Source organism: Sciurus carolinensis, chromosome 11 (assembly GCF_902686445.1).
Source record: "Sciurus carolinensis chromosome 11, mSciCar1.2, whole genome shotgun sequence".
In the NCBI taxonomy this organism is placed as follows: domain Eukaryota; kingdom Metazoa; phylum Chordata; class Mammalia; order Rodentia; family Sciuridae; genus Sciurus; species Sciurus carolinensis.
Genome location: NC_062223.1, coordinates 63,612,270 through 63,633,226, shown reverse-complemented (window position 1 = coordinate 63,633,226; position 20,957 = coordinate 63,612,270). Strand labels below are relative to the sequence as shown.

The 20,957-nt window shown below is 44.6% G+C and overlaps 1 pseudogene; it reads left to right on the top strand.

Moving 5' to 3' along the window:
* The window catches only part of LOC124959493 (40S ribosomal protein SA-like), a 44,264-nt pseudogene extending 35,947 nt beyond the window's left edge, over positions 1-8,317 (top strand).
* The last annotated feature ends 12,640 nt before the right edge of the window (positions 8,318-20,957 follow it).

Below are 20,957 nucleotides of genomic sequence, written 5' to 3'. Positions count from 1 at the left end.
TTTCCAGGAAAAAAAAAAAAAAAAAAAGATCAGTATGGGACCTACCTTTTAAGGTTATTGAGGAATTTGATGACATGGAGAAGAATCTCTCCAGTTCCTGTTATCCCAAAATGGCCCTCCTGCATCATCATTGCCATTATGACAATGTGGCTGGGGGCTCAGTTTTCAAACTCTAGTTGGACAGCTCATATTCCAGTCCTGGTCACTGCCTACTAACAATGTGACCCAGGACAAGCAATTTCTCTGTGACTTAGTTTCCCCATCTATAAAAGGGGGCTATAATGGGAATCTACTTCACGGGGTTACTGAAAGGATTTCATGAGACAATATTTATAAGGTAATAATAAGCACTCAATAAATAAGAGTTATTATTGTTGTGGCTGTTATTATCCTTGCACAGAAATGTGAAAAGAGAAAAATGAGAAAGACATTCCAGTGGGAAAGCCAAGCACATAAAGGAATAAAGCCAACATGGTAGAATAAGCAGAAAACAGAAGTATTCCATGCTCTAGGGGAAGGCTTAACTTTTGGAAAGGATAAAGAAAATTTTGCCAAGAAGATGTCCAAAGTGGAAGTGAATAGCTCACTTGATGGACAGGTGATGGTAAAACCTCATCAGGAACTACTCTCTTATTTTCCTCTTCTCAATTTATTCATGAGTCTCATCTTAAATTCAGACATCTCTGGCATGTTCTCAAAGCTGTCTATATCTGGTCCAACCTCTATTTACTTGTACTCTGATAGATCAATAGTCCCTTTCTTGTCCCTCAATCTGACCTTCTTATCTTTGACCCCACCATTTCCACATTCTAGAATGCCCTCTCTCTCAGTTCACCAATGTACAGATTCTACTTGACCTTCAAAACCCAGAAGATCTCCACCTGCTCTTGGAAAAGCCAATTCCACATTGCCCTGGCTTCCTCGGCCTTTGCACTTCCTGGAACACTACATCCAACACTACAGTATCCCTCCACTTTGCTTTTCAGTCAGGACCATCATTTCCCTCCCATGACGGACTCTCCATTCACAGGGCCCCCATTTCTGACATTTCACACCTCCACGCCCTATCTTCAACCCCCAAGTGCTGCCCATTCCTCCTCCACAGTGACACAGTCCCACCAGTTCCCTGCCTGCCTTCCCACACTGCCCTCCCAAGCTCCTTCACCAGCCAGGGCTGCTGAGTGCCTGGCTCCTGGCTCTTCTTTCAAACCTCCCCCAACACTGGTTGTTATAGTTTGTCCCCCCATAGCTTCTGTGTTAATGCAGGAATGCTCGGAGGTGACATGTTTAGCTTATGAAAGCTGTAATCTCATCAGTGGATTAATCCATTTGATGGAGTGATAATTTGAAAGGGTTACTGTCCTGGGTGGTAACTGTAGGCAGATGGGGTATGGCTGGAGGTGGATCACCAGGGATTACATTTGAAGATTATAATTTGTTTTCCTGGCTTCTCTCTCTCTCTCTCTCTCTCTCTCTCTCTCTCTCTTTCTTTCTCTCTCCCAACCTCCCTCCCTCTGTTTCCTGACTCATGCCTAAGAAGTTTTCCTCTTTCATGTCCTTCCACCATGATATTCTACCTCATTTCAGGCCCAGAGCAATGGAGTTGGCCATCTGCAGACTGAACCTCTTAGACCAGGAGCCCCAAACAAACTTTTCCTCCTCTAAGTTGTTTTGGTCCGGTATCTCAGTCACAGTGACCAAAAGCTGACTAACACACTGGTGCTGCCACAGAGATTAATCAGGGCTCAGAATTGGAATTGAAACTTGCTTTCCTCTCTCTACTCTTTGGGACTTTTCAAATTTTATATTGCATGTATGGATTATTCATTCAATAAAATGAAAATAAATTAAAATAAATGAAAAATTAAAATATATTCAATATTCCTTATCTGTTTTGTCCCATCTGAGTTACTGACTTGGGAATCTAACCAATCTGGGGTCCAGGACCTCTTGGCTCTGCCATCTAGTACTTCCGCCCTCATAGGGAACAGACTTCATGGCTCCTTGGCCTTCTTATAGGTCTGTGTGTTCTTCCTGGAGAGTGACTACAGATAGCCTTGGGAGAATAGAGCCAGTAATGACAACAAATCTTCTGATTGAAGTCTCTTTTTGTTTAAAAATCCTGTTTGCTCGGCTTTTAAGTTCTTGAGAAATAGGAAGAAACTTTCATCCTTACCTAGATAAGACAAAAGAACTTTGTGTCATTCTGAGTTTGATTTCAGCTCTCAACCCAGGAAACCCTGCCAAGGACGGGGTCTGAGACAGTGCAGGAAGCAACGTGGGTGAGGCTGGGTGGTTGTTGGCATTGCGAGGAAACAAAGGGGGAGCAAACCCTCTGACCCATCTGCCCCTTGGTAGTCACAGCTCCTTTGTGATCAAAAGATTCCTAAGAGTATGGAGACTGTCACAGTTTTTCAGAGTTCAACTTGGTGAAGAAATCATATAATTGTCAGATCATCATAAACCTTGCACAAAATTAAACACAAACTGATTAAACAGAGGTGTGTGAAACCTCTGTTAAGCACTGATGTTTATGGGCATCCCACCAGTAGTGCCTGGTGGGGTCCCCTCCTGATCCTAACAAGGCCCAGCTCTTCCCAGACCCCATTCCCCAACCCCAGTCATGGCAGAGCCCCAGGGTCACCTCTATCCCTGGAAACTGAGAGATGCTACTGCTGAACTACAAGCCAAGTGCCGGGCAGGGCAAAGGATCTGGTGAGTGGAGACAACAGAAACAGGGCAGAGGCGGGATGTGGGTCTGGAGAAAAAATCCTGAGGTTCAGAAGGGAGGAATCTGAGCAGCCATCAGCAAGAAAAATGTGCTTCTAGCAACTGTCCTCCCCTCTGCTGCCAAGTTTTTGCAGCTGCCTGTTATCTCCTATCTTTCCCCTGAGTTGCCATCTGACATTTGTCAATCCAGTTCCAGGTCACAAACTTCAGCCAGTTAAAAGTAATTATCCCTGCATGGAGGGAAGCTTACACCCAATTAATGGGTCATTTGAAAGGGCTCCATGGCTTCTAAACAAGATTTTCTTTCCCATTATTGAATGCCCAAATAACTTTTATTTATTTATTTTTTTATAACAAGTGAAAGCAACATCCCCCATAGAAATGCCAATGGACTCAAGGCAGTGCAGGGAGTGCTTGTCCTGAGCCCTCAGGAACTGCGGGTTCAAAGGCAAAAGCAGGGCTCCTTGAAGGCTTCTACCACATATTTTTTCCTAAGGCAAGAAATTTCAAATTAGTGTTTGTTTTCTTTCACAATCAAGGGCTTTGCATTTTCCAGCAAGTGCCTTCTACCAGGAGGAATGTTATAATCCAATTCAAGGGGATTTTAGCTCATGAAAGAGGATTAGGAGCCATTGGGTAGATGACAAGTGGCAGCATATTTCCTATCAAGAGCCTCTTAAGACCCTCCCCCCCACACCCCGTCTGAGAGTTCTGCTCTCTTCACTGTAAGAAGCTCAGAAGAGACACATTAGAAACTCTGGGTAGCTTCTCTGCAGAGTGCTTCTGCCACCTTGCCTTGCTATTTGCTGAACATCATTAAAAAAAAAAAAAAAAAGTCCACGTTGCCTTTTCATACTTTGAGGCAAAACAAAAATCTCTGGAAAATGAAGACCAAAATCATCACCAACCTGCAGGCTCTTGGGCACAGGTGGTAAAACGAATAAGATCTGAATCTAATCTGTCTCCATTGCTGTCTCCACGGGATCAGCCACCCTGTCCCCAGAAAATGGGAAGACAAAGGACATTCTCAGTACCCAAACCTCAGTGGTGCCCCAGACTGGCTTCTCAGGCAGGAACTGTCAAACAAGAGACAGAGACAGCAGAACCCAGGCAGCCGGAGCCCAGCGCCTGGCAGCCACCCGCCCAAGACTGGCTCTTCCCCAGGGCTGGGGCTTCCAAGGCATTCTTCTGTGGGATGTGTAACCTGGGAGGAAGGGTGAGTAGACAGCCTTTCCCAACCTCCCTCTGACTCACAGGACGAAAGAGGGCTAATCGTTTTTCTCTTGGCTGCCTCGCGATGAGAGTACCGACTGCAGTCAGCCACAGATGGGTCCCAGTCTTGCCCTGCCACATTCCAGCAGCGATGCTTCTCCAAACCTCATATCCTTCACTTGTCAAAGGGAAGAGGAATAATGCCCACGTAACGGGCCATTGTCAAGAATAAAGCAAGTATGGTACAGGGTAGGGCCAGGCCCAGGAGAGGTCTGCTAAATCTGAATCATCAACCTTGTTAAGTGGGCAGAGTCTGTAGCAAAAAGCCTCATTTGCACGGTTCAGAACTGCTTTTCTTTTACTTTTTTTTTTTGTACCAAGGATTGAACCCAGGGGACGTTTAGTACTGAGCCACATCCCCAGTCCTTTTTCTTTTATTTTAAGACAAGCTCTCACTAGGTTGCTTACAGTCTCACTAAGTTACTGAGTCTGACTTGGAACCTGCAATCCTCCTGCCTCAGCCTCCCAAACTCCTAGGATTATAGGCGTGCCCAACCTCTTTTATGTGATTTTAATGGTTTCTAACTCCTTTCTTAGAAGAAGTTAAAAGGAGATGGGCACTTCCTTCTGGATTTCTTCATCTTCTAAATAAGGCTCCTGTTACATTCTCAAGGAGAAAGGCCACTGTCTAGACTATATCCTCTTGTCACCCTGGAAAAAGTCACTTGTTTCATATGGTCAATTTGTCCTCAGAGGTAGGTTAATTTTCTGGATCCTGAGAGCTAGAGGGGCATCATTTCAAACTGTCCCACTTCAGGATTACGGTGACATGTCTGTATTTTGGTCCTCAGTCCCATTAGGCCTTTCTCTGCTGGTTCCCTTGCCCCACCCTCCACATGGTGGGCCACTCCTTCCCTCTTGCCCTGAGGCCTGGCTAGCAGCAGGACCCTGAGCCCCGCTCTCCTTGGACAGATATTCTAAAACAAGCCAGCCCCTCTGCCTGACGCTAAGGTGGAAACTGTCCCAGCATTACCAGTAGAATGATTACATTTCTGCTCACATGTTTTCCTCCCTTGTGTATTTCTGCCAACTCATTTTGAAAGGAACACTTCTTTTTAAAAAAATGCTTTTCTGCCCTGAAACCTTTGCCTCATTTTTTTCCTTCTCTCTTGCAGGTTTTTGATTTATTGATTTGATTTGATTATTACTACTCAGCTGTATTAACCCCAGTTACTAATGGGGTGTTAATGGGACATACTTTCTTATTGCCAGAGCAAACTAGAGTTAAAATAAAGAAGTGACTGTTTTTCACTCAAATTCCCCAAGGCATTCATAATTTAAGAAAAATGGGATCAGGAAGCAAGAGTGGTCTAGAAGGTACCAACATGTGAGCAAATCATTGAGATGCAGTTTCTAGCAGTCATCCTTGATTGATTGATAGTCTCTTTTTTCCCCACTTCCAGTCTCTCAGGAAGTCCTAGTGGCTTTACCTTGAAAATGTATCATGACTTCATCCTGCGTTCACCACCCCACTGCCCCACCCTGGCCACGGCGTCATCTCTGCAAGGAGCATCATCCCACTTATCCCTACACTGTCCTCTTAACCCCACACAAGACAGCCTGAGGTTTTTAAAGAATGAAGCAGATCACTTCACTCCTCTATTCAAAATGCACCAAATGCTTTTCTGCTCAGGCAGAACAAACCCCCAAAGGCCTTATATTCCCTAGGCCCCACCTGCGCTGTTCCTGACCTTGTCTCTGACGTGCTGCCTCTCACCCACTCCTCTCCAGCCACATTCTCCTACATCCTGGTAATCACCTCAGGGCCTTTGCAAGCCATTTCCTCTGCCTGAAACTGTCTCCCAGATGTCAGCTTGAGGGGTTCCCCTACTCCATTCAAATCTCTGCTCAACTATCACTTGACTAAAAATGTCTTTCAGCTGGGTGTGGTAGCACATACCTGTAACCCCAGCAACTCAGGAGGCTGGGGCAGAAGGATTGCAAGTTCAAAGCTAGTTCCAGCAACGTAATGAGTCTGTAAGTAACTTAGAAATATCCTATTTCAAAACAAAAATTAAAAAGACTGGGGATGTGGCTCAGTGATAAAGCATCCCCTGGGTTCAATCCCGAGTACCTAAATAAATAAATAAAGAGTCTTTCTTATCTACCTTAGTAAATACAGCACCCTACTTTGTCTCAATCTTTGGTTTCTTTTTCCAGTGACATTGAATTATGCATCTGTTTATTTGCATGTTGTCTATATTTATATGAACACACACACAAAAATGCAAGTTCCTTGAGAGCAGGGGCTATGGCTCATCACTTTATCTGCAGCACCCCTAGAATGGTACCTGATATATAGCAATGGCTCAATAAATATTTGGTGAATGAATAGGTGAATGAACCATGCCTAAGTGCAAATGCAGTGAGTCAACTACAGAATGCCACAGAAGCTCATGGAAGAAGTCACCAATGCTGCTTTGGGAAGATGAAGGAGAGGAGATGGCTAGGTAGGGAAAACTTCCACAGGAGGTGATGTTAAAGGATGAGGCCAAGTCAGGGCTATGAGAAGGGTATGCCAGAGAGTGGCAACTGAATGGAGGGCATGGAAAAGCACAGTCTGTTGGGAACCACAAGCAGCTCAGTGTTTTCGAACATTTACCCAGGAGTAAGTCAGAGAGCAACTGGAAATGAGATGGAGCCAGGGACGGGGCCTGGATATCAAGAATGTAATATGTCTTGCTGAATGAAGACTTCAGATTTTATCCTGTACGTGACAGGGAACCAAAGACAAATTTCCAGCAGTATGGGATGATGCTAAGAAAAATTACTTTGCAGCCATGGGCAAGAGGGATTGGATCTCAGAAACTTAGGCAGGAAGCTGAGTTAGCAGACCAGCATTATTGATTATTGCTTAGGAGACACCAGGAGGCCAGAACTCAGAAGAACAAGAACAATAGAGATGAAGGGAAAGGAGTGAGAACTAGAGAAACAAGACCCTAGAACCATGGCATGTGAATGGTACTAGGAAGGAGCCCAGGTAACTAAGGCTCAGTTAACAAACACATGGCCCTAGCTAGGGTCACCAGCCCCTTCCCACGACCATCACTAACCATTGCACACTCTCCCTCTGAGGCATGATCAGGCCTCAGAACCCTCCTCAACATGGAGTCCCAGGCAGCTATTGCTAATTTGGGGTAAGGGGTCTCACTTTCTCTCTCTTTTTTTGTTGTTGGGGTTACAGTGCTGGGGATGGAACCCAGGGTCTCATAAGCTAGGGAAGTGCTCCACCACTGAGCCACACCCCACCCCTAGCTAACTGGTTTTATTATTCAAGTATAAATCTATTTGACATCCCTGATTTAAGATTTCTAGTTTGAGTGACAGCATGCTGCTATTGTGAATTGAAATGACAGTATAGAAAAAGGAGGTTTCTGTAAGGAAGATGCAAGTTGAATTTGACCATGGGGAATGGTGGGGGGAGTCCAGATGGAGAGGTGTGGCTTGGAGGAGGATGGGGAGAGGATAGGGAACACCTCCCACACATACTGTAGCTCAGCACCCCACACGAGCCCCTGCCTTATCTGTCACCCTCCCGCCTAAGGACCAGGAGCAAAGACTTACCAGCCTCTGCTAGTCCTCACTCCTCTAGCCTCAACCACAAGGTCATTTGTGTTTGGGGTCTGCCATGGTTTGAGTATGGTTGGCTCCCTCTGAAACTCATGGTGGATCTCAGTCCCCACCCTAAGGTGATCAGAGGATATAAAGAATCTGACGGTGGTGTGTAGAAGCGAGGGCTTTGGGAAGTGATTGGGGTTAGATAAGGTCATCAGTGGAGACTATCCTCGTGGCTCTTTAAGACAAGGCAGAGAGACCCGAGAATATGCACATGTTCCCGGCTTCCATGTGATGCCCTGAGCAGCCTCAAGTCTCCGCCTCGACTTTGAACAAGAACCATGAGACAGCTTTTTTTTTTTTTACAACTTATCCAATATGTGTTGTTACTTTATAAGCAACAGAAAACAGGCTGAGGCAGGATCCTTCTCTCCTCTCCAACTCCATCAGATGTCCCCTCATGCCTCACCATCTATGCTGCATGCACTTCTTCCTTTTCTCTCTCTCTCTGTCTCTCTCTGTCTCTGTCTCTCTCTCTCTCTCTCTCTCTCTCTCTCTCTCTGTCATGACATCCTTCCCCTCTTCTCTGCTCCTGGTCCGTGCAGTGCCTCTTTGTCCTCCCTCTGCCTGGTGGACGCTAGTTCCTCCATGAATCCCTCCCTAACACCGTCCTAACACTGTAGGCTTCCTCCTCACAGCACAGCTCTGTCCCATGGTGCTGCAGTTGCCTGGCTTTGTCTGCTCCTCCCACAGCCTGTGAGCCCATGAAGGTGGAGGCACGCATCTGGACACAGGGCAGCTTTCCTCACCTGTTGTTTCCTCCTTTACATTCCTGGGCGTCGCCTCCACGTGCAACCCCTGACCTGCCAACATCGGCCTGCCTCCCATGGGACACCCTCACCTCCTCCTGATGGAGGAGGAAGGAGGTCAGGATGGGAAGGGATTTGCCGGGGGTGGGGGTGGGGGTGGGGCCAAAACAGTTTCTAATTTGCAAGACTTAAAGAGGGCGACACTCAGGGCTGCTGCCTCTCCACCTCCAAAGGGAATAAAAATGTACCAGTGACTGTCCAGTATCTCAGGTTTTGTTTCCATAAATTGAGTTGATCTTCACTCATCAGTAGAGCAGAATTCGTAAGGTCTAAGGCATGACGCAGAGTTTGTGATCTGATTGGTTCCTTGGGAGAGGTTTGTTTTTGCAGGGGACTTCTCCAGATCTGAGATGATGGCATCTTGTGTTTTATTCTGCTCAGGTAAGTGCAGAATAAAGGTGCCTATTGGGAAAACAGATGACAAGAAGCACAGTTTCTAGAAACTGCCTAGCACTCCCCACCCCCCTGTAATTTCTGCAAGGAGGCATTTCTCTGAGCAAAGTTGATTAGGAAAAAGACACCAGAGACCTTGGGCTGCCAGCAACTAGTGCATTTGGGCACTCATTACACGTCTGCAGAAAAGAGCAACAGAGAAGGATACTGCTTTGGGCTGGGGAGGACATTTGGGGAGAAGTAGGGAGAGTGGAGGTTATATAGAGACAATGCCATGGAAAGTAAAAAGAGAAAAACTGGGTGGAGGCTAAGGAGTCACTGAAATTAATGGGGGTCCTGAGCGACTATCTAATAGAAGCCTATCTTGTGTGACACATTCACTCAACAAAGATTACCTGAACAACTACAGTGTGTTACACACTGATCTGGTTCGAGATACTTAATGTTCAGACTGAGCATAGTGCTTACAGCTTAGGGCTCAGATGTTGCAGTCTAACACACGAGAGTTCAGATCCTGACTCTTGCCACTTACGAGCTATGTGGTCTTGAGCCAGTTAGTAATCCCAGGTTCAAGTTCATAAAATGGATATAATAATACCTCAGAATGTTGCTGTGAAGAATAACCAAGAGGATGGCACATAGTAGGCCTTCTCTCTGTGCTTGCTTTTGTTATTCATTCATTCAGTAAATATTTACCGAGGACTCTATCATTACTACTCCAACCTACTTTTTGCTCCCTAAACACATTTGATCACCTTTGTCTCCATTTTTTTCAACATTTCTGTGAAGACAGGAATCTTCACCAATTTAGAATAACAGCTTTTATTGACTTATCTAAATATGCATTCTACCTGCCAAATATTTTTTTTTTCCTCAAAAAGAGAAAATCATTTATCATTACATCAGTGGGCAGAATGCCTTCTTCCTCAACAGACAACAGATGTCGCTGGCAGCACTTCCATGTGAGTGCCTGGCAGGTGACCACTGATGGCAGCCACAGAGTTGACTGGTGCAGCCCTGACATGCACCGACAGACAGACCTGGCCAGCACCGCCTGCTTGAAATGCCCCTGGTGCTGATAAGGTCGCCAGCCCAGCCGGGATCTCACATCTAGGAAAAAACCTCAGGTCTGTCCCATTGTCACCCAAGGCCCAGGGAGCCAGGATACTGATCTGGCTTCAGGGAGGAAGAATGCTCAGGTGACAAACTAATACACACTTCAGGTAGGTGCATGTGTACACATGTGCACACACACACACACACACACACACCGTGAAGAGTCAGAATGGTTCTTTCTAAGCAATGAACCTAGAGAAGATCCTGGCTAAAAAGTAAATAAGATATAATTCCATTCTTGGTTCCAGTGGAAAATTGGAATACAGGTGGAAAGCAAGATGATAATACAGGATCAAGCTTAATTTTCATAGGTATGAAGCACATAACATGCATGTGGGAAGTTCTAAGGGGTGAAGTACAGCATCATGCTGTCCAGAACCTAACTTCAGACAGTGAAATGAGCTAGAGCAACAGATAAGGCAAATATGGCAAAATTTTCACAATTGTCAAATGAACGTCAAGTCTTTCAACTTGTCCTTAGGTTTGAATTTTTCATAAGGAATAGAGACAGAAGGATTATGAAGAAGAAACTAGACACAAACATACTAAGAAGTTGAAGTTTTCATAACAATTTCAGCTCACCTAAGATGTTTACAGATAATTAGTATAAATAAGAATAAGAACAGTGAAGAAGAATGTAGGGTGGATTCTGCAGACAAAGGGAAGTGACAGAGCCACACATGGAAATATGATGAATCTCTCTGAAGGAATTCATTCTGTTCAGCTCCTCCTTTTACATATTCTCACTCAGGCTTTACAGACAGCCCCAGGAATGTGACTATGCTCTGGTTTGAGTAGTTAAGGACCATGTAACTCAGGAAGATTGAACTCAGCTACCTAAAGATATGTGACATGCAAGTGTCAAAGCCAGGACCAAGTCCAGGTCTTCCATCCTGAAACCTTATGCTCTTTTCTCCGTATGGTGTGTCTTCCCATGAGTTCTAGAAGCAGATCTTGAGACAGGGATGCAAGTGCAATAAGTGTATTTGGAAGATTCAGGAACCAGTACTGGAGGAGCAGGAAACTGATGGACAGAGACAGCCTGGCAGGGGTGTGTAGTGAGCCACCAACCTCCATGGGCAACCAGAACATGATCCCCTGTGGAAAATCCAGGAAAAAGAATAAAACGCATGCCTCATAATTATCCCACCCAAGGGACGAGGGAGCTGGAATATTTATGCTCCAATTACCAAGAACCATTGATAGAAGGCTCCACCTGGGAGTGTTAATTCCCTGACACTTGCATGTTACAGCAGTTCTGAAAAATACTGTCTTCAGACACAGAGACACAGAGAAAAGGTTGACCCTTCCTTGCCCCCTGGCTCAGTAAAGTCCAAGGGATGTGACTGGTGCATCGATGGTGGCACCTGCCACTCCAGGCTCTAGAGACTAATGCCTTCCTCTTTCTCATCAGCCAAGCCCAGGTAGGGATCATCTGGACAGACACAACACTCTCCAGGAGATCCAGCCCCTGGGGAGGGTGAGGTAAGACTAAATGGCACTTTTTTGAGGAATGCAGCCTTCTATTCAGGTGGAACCATGTCAGTGAGTGGCGCCCTCAGAGCAGAAGCAGATCCTGCAAGGCAAATGCCTACAGAGCACTGGTGTTTCTGAAGTTCCTTTGAGCCATACAAGGCTGAGAACACACCACGCAGAGGAAGAAGTTCAACAGCTGTTTACTGGCATGTAAAATCATGAAGGGAGCTCATCACACATTCAGACATCATCCAGCCCCTCATTAGGCTCACTTGGGGTCTGAAGACCATCCAGAGATGGGCAGCAGGCTGGAATGAGGATGGGACCCAGTGGCATGATCCGGCAGCCCTTTCACATCTCATTACTCATGCTGACTGCAGTGCCGTGCACAACCAGACGCGTCCAACAGAAAATAGCTCACAAATGGGAAAATACCTGGCAACAACGATTATTTAAAATCTGTTTTTAAAATTTTACAGCCATTATCACTCCAGTAACAGCACTGAAAGGATTTCACCCACAGGACTGCAACCACCAATAAATCAGGCTGCTGTCCTTTCACCACGTTTTCTTCCAGGGAAAGAGAAGACTCTCAGGAACCAAATGGTAAAGATGGCATGTGGCAGAATGGGACAGAGCGAGGCAAGTCACCCAAAGGAGATGCCAGGTTCAAATGCTCTGCAGAGGGCGGGGTCAGCCTTCGAGCTACTGGTGAAGGAAACTCACTAAAGCAAATGTCAGTCCCGCTGCCTGGACCGTCTCAGCCTTGGTCAATGGGTTTTGAGTGGCTGCAGTTCTTCTGGCAAGACAATCCCTGGGATAAAATCAACTGTCGTTTTCCTAGCTGCTGTATTCTGGTTCCGCATTTGCACCCCTGGGACTCCAGTAGATCTGCCGACAAAAATGAGGTATGCTCCAGTCTCCCTGATCGAGTATTTAAATTCCCATTGTAACAATTTCTCAAGAAAAAGCAAGGAAGTCACTTTTTTGTTTTTTGCCAGCATTACATAGGACTTTTTATGAGCCCAATACGGTAGTAAGCCTGAGTGCTTTACACACACAGACTCGTTTTAATCCCCAGGACAACACAAGGAGTCAGTACTAGAGAGGCATCCATTTTGCAGATGAGTAACTCGAGTGGAAGTAGTTTTCCCACACATAACTAGCAAAGCAACAGAGGCAGAATGTCCATCTTCGGAGCCTGTGCTCTCTACTACCAAGCGACACTCCCTCTCTCATTGGAGTTGTTTTCTTTCCGGGTAAAATGCTTATGACACAAAGTTATCACCACCCTTTTTTTTTAGTGGATCGGTAGCATCAGGTACATTCACATTGTTGTGCAACTATCTCCACCAACTATCTCCTGAACTTTTACCAAACTGAAACTCTATACCTACTAAACAATATCTCCTTCTTCTCCCTTTTCGCCCAGAAATATCTTCTACTTTCTTCCTCTTTGAATTTGCTTGTCCCAGGGACCTCTTACAAGTGGACTAATACAATCTGTGTCCTTTTATGTCTGGCTTTTTGCATTTAGCATCATGTTGTCAAGGTTCCTCCATGTTGTAACGTGTATCAGAACTGCTTTACTTTATAAGACTGAATAGTGTTCGGTTGTATGCAGATCCACACGGATGAACCTCTGGCTTGTTTCTCTTGTTTCAGTCTGAGGTCCCTCATCATTTTATCCTAGACCATGGCTTCTGCTTCTGCTTTGGCTCCCTCTGGTTAAGTACTTCCTCCAAGATACACCAATGATAAGTATCAGATGGCTACATGCTATTCCATCATGTGATTGTACCATGATTTCCGTAATTATCAATAATGTTTATTGAGTATTAGTTTTTGATTCTTTAAGTAACATCATAAGGAACATTTTTGTGTGCATAACTTTATCTTTCTTTGATGTTAGTTCCTTAGGTTTTATTTCCAGAGTGCCATTACTGAATCAGCTAGTATGAGTATTTTTATGGTTCTTGATTGCTAAAATATTTTTGAAATGCCAACAAAGAAGGACATTTCCAAGGTGTCATGCCAAAGATCTGGTGTTGGTAAAATTGTAAGTCAGGAAGTCTTCCCATTTCTGCTCTGTATTGAGTTGGCTGGTTTTGGTTGGCTTTGTGTTAATCCAACATCCTCAGTCTGACCCAAGAATGCCCAATTAGTCCCATGACATCAAGTCCTACATTCCTCTGGTAATGTCTTCTGTCCCCTAAATATTTTGTCTCTTATTCCACTCTTCTACTGTATCCACTCACCCTCATGCCCAATGAACCTCCAGGTTTTGGTCTAGGGTTCACAATATCATAAAGAAAGGAGGAAGTGATTATGCCAAGCTATTGAGGAGTGATTTGTGATTTGTTTTAAGATAGGTACCTGGGAATTTGCCCTAAGGAGTAATGGGCAGGTGCTCAGAGTGGTATGTGTGAGGATATTCCTTGAGGTGGTGTCGGCAACAGTAGCGTTTTAGTCAGCCTACAGATACTGGATTATTAAGTAAATTATGATAAACCAACAATGTAATGTCATAGAACTGGTAAAAATGACGATGTAAATATGTGTTCATTGACTTGAAATGCTAGTATTCAATTGGGGGAGCAAATTACAGACCACTTAATGTAATTAAAATTTGGTAAATAAAAAATATATATACAAATATATTATGCATATGTATACACATGCAAGGGAGGTGAGTGGTGTGGGTGTATAAAACTATCAAGAACAAAAAGGTCAGAAGAATACTGTTTTAGTCAGTTCTGTTGTGGCTGTGACCAAAATACCTGACAAGAACAAATTAGAGGAAGAAAAGTTTATTCTACTGTCTGGTTTCAGAGGTTCAGTCCATGGTCAGCCATCTCCATAGATCTGGGCCCAAGTGAGGCAGAACATCATGGCGGAAGGGCACTGGTGGAAGAAAGCAGCTCAGAACCTAACCACCAGGAAGCAGACAGGTCTGCTCACCAGGAACAAACTATAAATCCCAAAGTCACGCCCCCAGTGACCTATTTCCTCCAAACCACACCTTACCTGCCTATAATTACCGCCCAGTTAAATAATCCATATCAGTGGATTAATCCACCAATTACTCTCCTAATGTAATCATTTCATCTCTGAACATTCTTGCATTGTCTCATACATTAGCTTTTGGTATATAACAGATAGATACCCAAAGTTTTTCCTTAGGAAAATGAGAGTAAGGAAGATTTTTTTCCCTTAAATCTATTTTCTAATGAGCATACATTACTTATGTCATCTTTTTAAAAAAAAATAGGTGCATAGAGTTGGTGCTGCCTTGGAGAGAATGAGCATGTAAGTGCTTATTTCAAACAATGTGGCAGGTGGGTGGGACAGAGTGTGAGGCTGGGAGCTTGCCAGGGACCCTCCAATCCACAAGTACTGATATGGGCTACTCCACCTGCTCCTCAGCCTGGCCTCCCCTCAATGTGCAATGAAGGAAAAGGGGGCTCACACTAGTCTATCCCTCTGCAAATGGCTATAAAAAGCAAGTTGATTTAGGATTCCATGATTCTCTACCTACTCTAACATATGCTGAACATTTCTTTTGTGTGCTTTTGTTAAAAATGCTTCTTAAATGAGCTGGTGCCCATATGCCCCAGGAACCAAAAATGTGGCTAGGTAGGCTGGCATAGCCAGGTTTCTATAATTCACTTCCGTGGGTTTCTAATGAGCTCAGTCAATTACAGCAGGAGTTTCCCAGTCCAAGCCAAGGAGAAAACAGACTCAGAGAAGTTAATTCATTTGTCCAAAGTCAACAGTTAGTAAGTGGTGACATCACACTGCCCAAGTATGAAGAGACCCTACATGTCTCTACATTAAGTATATTACTGCTACATCCGGGGTGGTGGCCCTTGCTCAGTAATCTTTGACTAACAAGCACAGACAGGGTTAGCCTTGGAGGACACAAGGTACAGCTACTATCTTTAGGGAGCCCATGGTCTGACAAAGAAGAAAATGTTTTGAAAACCCATATTACCACACAGACTCTGGCAAATAACAAATAAAAATGAGGGATTCCTCACTGACCTCAGGTCTCTATGAACTTCAGGTTGAAGCATCCTGAGGGAGAGGGAAGATGCTGGTAGTTAGGGCGTGGGCAGAAGGGGCAGCCTCAGCAGGATGAAGGGTCAGGAGAAGACAGAGTTGGTGTGATCTGGACACAGAGGCTCCAGTGTCACAACTGGAGTGGGGATGAGATGAACAGAGTAAAAGAAGAGGTTAGAAATACAGAGTGGGGCTGAGTCACCGGATTGCAAAGGCCAGGCCAGGCCAGGGGACTTCTTTCAGGATCCTGTGGGAGCCATTAAAGATGATTGAGAGGAGGGTATGGTGGTGCATGCCTGTAATTCCAGTGACTTGGGAGGCTGAGGCAGAAGGATCTCGAGTTCAGAGGCAGCCTCAGCAACTTAGCTAGGTCCTAAGCAACTCAATGAGACCTGGTCTGTAAATAAAATATAAAAAAGGGCTGGGATGTTGCTCAGTGGTAAAGTGCTCCTGAGTTCAATCCCCAGTAACCAAAAAAAGAAAAAAGAAAAAAAGACTGTTGAGGAAATGAGGGTCCTGATTGGTTCTCTCTGTCAGGAAGGCCTAAAAACAGGACTTGAGCTCATGAATGGAATGTAGTAGAAAAGACTGTACTGAGGCGCCATGGTTAGGACATGGGATTGAAGGTGGCCATGCAAGAGGAAGAGCTGAAGTCTGAGCCTCAGTAGCATCGACTGAATGTGTCTATGGCCCAGGGTGGGTGCTCAGCAGGCCTCAGGAGATTCTGCTCTGGACACCAGGCAAGAGGAGCCAGGCCCAGCGTGAGCAGGCCAACCGGAAGAAAGCTGCAGTGCCCTCCTGCCACCTACCTAATTCCCTGTGCCCAGGGCTTGTCATCTCAGCTCCTTTTCACGCATCACTGTGCTTAGTGTTTGTGAAACAGGGAGCAGGTGGGAAGTGATTCATAATTACTATTTTCTGCCCCAGGAGCTGTTACTCCCTTTGTATTCTAAGACACATGGCAACTTTCCAGTAAATACTTTTTAATGGTTTATTAGTTGATTGGTTCATGGAAGGGCTAGCAAACAACTTGGTAAAATTCTATGAATTTTTGAAGTTCCATAAGAATTCGCCCACTAATACCCTACCTTGAAAACGAGTTTCCCTTATCATTGTTATAATGGCACATTGTTCACATGGCATGCTGCCCTTTCCCAGGCCATTACCACCTGCTAAATAGGAAGTTTTAATGAGGTGACCAAGACCGTAAAGAGAATAAATAGACAAACCTGAAATAAAAATTCCTGTTCCCCATGTCTTATCCTATATCCAGGTTAATGGGCTGCACTCCACACACTGGTAACAGACAAGAAGAAAACCCCTAATTGATCCTCCAAATTGCAGTCTCCAAGAGCTGAGATTCCCAACAGGGAAGAAAATCTCATTACCAGTGGGCATCCCTTTCTTTAATAGCCTATGAAAACATCCCTGAAACAGAAACTCACCTGTTCTTCTTCCACTCATTTCTCAGGTTACTCAGTCATTCTTCTGTTTCAGTTTTACATAACACGAACTCAGATAAGTTCCAAAACTTGCATTTCTTGACTAAGTCTAACAACAGCCATCACTTTGATTCTTGAAACAATAGTGTTTGGAACCACAGAGAAATATCTATGTGCTGTTGGGGCCAGAGGGACAAAGCTGGGCGCATGAGAAGCTTGTTAAGAAGCTTGTTCTGGTTCAGGGGGTCTGGGATGGCACCTGAGAGTCTCCATTTCTAACCAGCTCGCAGGTGGTGCTGATGCTGCTGGTCCATAGGCCATACTTGGAACAGCAAGGATGTAGAAGACAGAGCAAATCATGAGTTAATTTCACATTCTTAGAGCTCTTGGGGGAGCTACAGAGTTGGCTTGGTCTGTGTATGGGTGGGGGAAAAGAATTTTAGAGTTGGACAGATACAGTTTTAAAAATGTTTCTGTAGTCACTAGCCTCACTACGCCTCTACTTAATTTTTTGGAATTCTACAATGTATATGAGGAATGTAGTACAGTAACTTGTTGGTCACAGAAATTGCTCAATTAATGGTTGCTAGCAATACTGCTTTTGGAAATAATAGCATCAGGAAGATGTTTTAACTTTTCCATTGACTGCACTACAGGTTTGGGGGGGAAAGAGTATCTGTGGTCAAAGTTCATCTTCCATCATTTCAAGCACCTATTATAGGCACTCTGGAAGTCACATCTATTTCTCTACCTTCGCTTCCCTGGAAATTCCTTGCTCCATGCATTTCTGCTCAACAATCTATGTCCACTTGCTCTAGAGTAGCGATGTTTGGGGTCAAAAGCCTGAGCCCCCAAAGAAAACAACTTAATTATTGCAGGAGAGAAAGAAGAGACCTGGCAGGAATTGTCACAGCCTTGGGCATCATCCCTCTTCTCAAACTTCCCCAAACACTTGCCCTGGAGGTGGACGCTGGCATGACTTGGGGAGGAACAGAAACCGTGCTTCAGCCGTCTCTGCAATCTGCCTCCCTCCCCCACATCCATCCCACCCAGTGAAGATGAACTTTTCACCAAGCACAGAACTGGCCTGTGTGTGTCCACCAGAAGGTAAGCTACTTAAAGGCAAATGGGGTTTTTTGCTTATTTTTTTCCTCGGCTAGATCACCAAAGCCTAGCATAGTGCCGGCACTTCACAGATGCACAGCAAATGGTTTTTAAATGAAGGAATGTGTGTTGTTCTACAGAGAGCACTGTGATAAAAGGATAGGAACCTTGGACATGGAATTAGAATGGTTTCCCTCCCACCCCACCCTTCTCGATTAGTGTCACTTGAGTGTGTGTGTGACTTTGAGCAAGAAGCTCATCTTCTTGGGCCTTAGTTTCCCCTTCTTTGAATGGAGAATAATGCAAACCCATCCTGTGGTCAAGTAAAATATTATATATAAAATGCTTGACACATGATCAGAGGCTTGAAGCTGAATATTGGGTCCTCCACTCTATCATTTGATATTACCATACTTTTAAATCACAAAAACATTTAAAAATAGATGAAATGCAAAGATCTGTTGGAACATCTCCAAGTTAGAAAAAAATAGCCTTTGTTCGCCAGAGATTGAAATTATGCCTATATATGTATGGAGACCTAAGAACGTATATGAATCTGACACTGACAAATGTGGGGCGTGTGGAAATGCCAACCACTCTGCTATGAATCTGCTCTGGGGGAGGAAAGCAGCGTTGCCAGGAGATTTTTATCCATTTGGAAATGTTACCATTCACCCAGGGAAAGCCAGAGAACGGCAATGGGACAGTTGGATCCAAGCGCTCTGACATTTCATTGCCGACAGACACCGTCAATGAATTTAGAAGCCGTGCTGCTTTATTCGGTGTTGAATTAAGAAAATGGCATTGTACAAAGAGAAGTGGAGAAGGCTGTCAAGCCTAGGTTTCTGATATATTTCTTTTGTCACAGATCATTCCAGAATAAAGCTTATGTATGAAAGTGTCAGGGGGTTTAGCCATGAAGAATGTATGGCCTACTTCTTGGTAATAGATTAATATTCATTGAGTTTTATGGATCCAGCAGTAAGCTAAGCACCCCACTTGGAAAACCTTATTGAATCCCCATAAAATCCCTCTGAGAAGTGATTGCTAGATGAGCAAACCGAGTTGCAAAAGGCAAAGTGACGAGCCCCCATCACCAAACCTGGGAGTGGCAGAGCCAGGTCTCCAATCCAACCCATCTCCGTCCCCACCACATCACTGGAAGGCTGAGGGGTGGGCTGGAGGGAGGGCAGGAGGAGGGTGGGAGACTGTATTTGACTTTTCCAGCAACAGGGGACATCTACCTCTTAGTAACACCATGGTGTTTAGCATGGTACTTCATCTTCCTCATCAGAAACTTGAGGGATTTAATAATAATAAAAGTGACCACTCGTTCAAAAACTTTATATACGGTATCCCTTAAAGTTTAAATTTACAAAGCCTATTATTATAAATGAGGTATTATTATTATTATTTCCATTTTCCAGACGGAAACTAACGGGGAGGCACAGGGCTTCCTAGCACAGTAAGCGCTCAATAGACGAGGCCGCCTCTAGCGCGCAGCACGACCTTCTCGCTCGCTCTTTGCCGGCGCTCCCCCAGCAGAACCACTGCTCCACGACCTCCTGAGGGCCGCCCAGCCTTTTCCTGAACGCCCACCTCCTCCTTCCCTTCCTCCCGGTCCGCTTCCACTGCCTGCCCCAGCGTCTAAGAAAAAAATTTCTCCAGTACGCCCTCTAGTGGCGGTACGACGTTCCCGTCCCAAACGTCTGTCACATTCTTCTATGAAGTACCAAAATGGGATTCCCTAGAATGTAAGCTCTGGAGGAACGACTCGACCAATTAATGCATAAGATATCCATGCTAACTATACAGCAAAGATGATCATAAGAATTTATCTGGAGACAACAGAGCCTCCGAATCGCGTTTCGTGGATGGCTGCTGGTAATTATAGGCAACAGTTACTGGGAGATCGCAATGTGTCAGATGACTTTTTAAACTCCATAACCTATCTTGAATTGGGCAGACTCGTCACCACCCCTTTACAGATGTGGAAACTGAGCCAGAGAGTGTATACAACTCGCTCCAGGTCGTCATGTCAGAAGCTGCCTAGCTGTTCACATTAACTAAGCATTCTGAATGCAGAACCTGGCTCTGGGATTTTGTGCTCAGAGAACCCAGTTCAATAAGACATCTGGGCTCCAGGTCTGTTTTTGCCACTCTGGACCTATACTCCTCACCTGTAAAACAAGGAGTTAGGCTTAATGATCTCTGAGAACTGCAACCCTTTGGAGATGGAAACCCTTATTTAATCCTCACTATCTCTGAGACTGAGGTGACCTCCAGTTTTACAGATATGGACACTAAGGTGCAGTTCCCTAGGGTAGTAATAGGCAGAGCCAGAACCATTTTCTCTGACCCCAAGCCTATGCCCTCTCCTCTGAAGACGCTGCCTTTTCAAGTTCAGGATCACAGCCACCAGTGACTCTAGTCAGCCTTCTTTAACTCATCCATTTCTCTGCTTCCTAATTCTAAGTTAGAGGTGTCAGTGAAAATTGTAATCAACAGTGATATTTGTCTGAAGCATCCAGGATTCCATTCAAGAGTTTCTATCTCGGGGCTGGGGAGATAGCTCAGTCGGTAGAGTGCTTGCCTTGTAAGCATAAGGCCCTGGATTGGATCCCCAGCACCTCCCCCCCCCAAAAAAAAAGAGTTTCTATCTCTAGAAATCCACAGAACAATTGGGTATCTTTGGCTCTGCTTTCAGTATAACTGTTAACAAAGAAAAAGCATGTATATAAAAATATATGTCAAAGAAAGATATTAGAAAGATTGAAGGATGGTCCTATTATTACATTATCTCCATATTGTGTTATTTCAAAGTTTGTGAATTTTTTAAAGTTATTCAACTCTTTCAAGAACAGTAACATAAATGAACAAGGAACACCAGTGATCTCAAATTCCCAATTATTTATTGAATTACTAAAATGTGGGCAAA